Source organism: Limulus polyphemus, unplaced genomic scaffold, assembly GCF_000517525.1.
Source record: "Limulus polyphemus unplaced genomic scaffold, Limulus_polyphemus-2.1.2 Scaffold601, whole genome shotgun sequence".
In the NCBI taxonomy this organism is placed as follows: Eukaryota; Metazoa; Arthropoda; class Merostomata; order Xiphosura; family Limulidae; genus Limulus; species Limulus polyphemus.
Genome location: NW_013666211.1, coordinates 330,333 through 331,942, shown reverse-complemented (window position 1 = coordinate 331,942; position 1,610 = coordinate 330,333).

The following is a 1,610-nucleotide window of genomic DNA, read 5'->3' as shown; positions in this document are numbered from 1 at the left end:
GGAAGAAGATACGTCCTGTAAAATTAAGAGACTTTGTTGAAATGTAATTTTGTGCTTGTAATTCTGTACATTTAATTATATTATTGTTAATTGTTATTGGTTTAATGTAAGTGGCAGTGGGCAGGAGGGGCAGTGTTGCGTCAGCGAGGTCACGTGACTAGTATCACGCCACGTACTTCTCGAACCTTCGTGAATTATCGGGAGACTACTAGATTGGGGGTTGAAGTTGAGCACGTGAGACGTTCGTCGTGAATTATAGCGTTTGTTATAGCGCGACTGATGAAATTAAGTGTATCGCAAAGTTATATTCAGAAAGAATAAACCAGTTTTATTTAAGAAAGGACTTGTGTCGCTAAAGTTTCGTTGGAACGAAGTTATGGAAAATTAACTAACGAACGGAGACGTAACAATATTTATGCTAATTTAAGGCCAGATCCCCATGCAGTGTTACAACAAAATGATGATTTGTTGAGTTTTCATTTGATATTTGTAGATTTTATGTGAACAGCCATGCAGTTGTTTGAGCTATACTTCATGCAAAATTGCTTCCAGATTTAATCTCATAGCACCTATTTTATTTAGAAATGTGTGCGGGGCGTGCCCCCAAATTTTCGTAGCATTAGCATGCTTTGGGCACTGATTGTGTTTCGCACAAAATGTGTTGGCTTTTGATCTCACAAATTAGACCCCCCTCAAAAATTCTGCATACAGGCCTGAAGAACAGGTCCAGCAAAATGATGAAGACTTTAATAATAAAAATGCTTTTATTGGTTCCTGTGCTTACCCTCGTAAATTACGCAGAGTGAAATGAAAACACTAAAACAAAATAACCCAAAGTTAAATTATGATATTTTCAATTTAGCATATTTAAATATACTAGAAGTGTGAAACCCAAGTAAGGACTTGGATTTTCACTAACAACACAACTTCACTTAAAATGACTCTAACAATAGCGAAAACACATAGTTCTAAATCAAGAACTTAAAAGAGTTCTGGCTATGTTAAACAAAAGAAAAATGAATGCTGGACAAGTAATGAAGTACAAAAACACACGAAAATCTGTGTAATTCTGGTGTAAAAATCTGTATAATATGCTCTTCCAGGTTCCATCATTGTCTAAATATGTCAATAAACGTTCAAGTTCCTGATACAAAAAAACAACAAAAAACGGTGATTGGTGCCTGTTAGATCAGTTGGCCAATGAGCAGTGAAGATCAAGAGTTACACAGCTTGATAATAAAAGCGACTCTTGCTCCTGTAAAAAAAATATGGCAAACAGGCCTCTCAATTTCCACTTAACATAATTCACCACTCACTTGAGCACTGCTGTGCTCCATCCGGGAAACTATGGAAAACAAAATAAATTTGAAAATTTTACTTATTAACTAAAAGGGTGGAAAATATATAGTACGTATTGCAATATAGAAAATCTAGTTTCGATTATTGTGGTGGGCAAATGACAATTAGCCCATTGCATAGCTTTGAACTTTAAACATATAACATATAAACATATGTGAAAAATATAACATGTTTACTGGTAAAGAAATATAAAGGGCGGTAATACTTTCCAATGTATTGTTACGTATCTGCTCGTTTGTTACTTTCCGGTA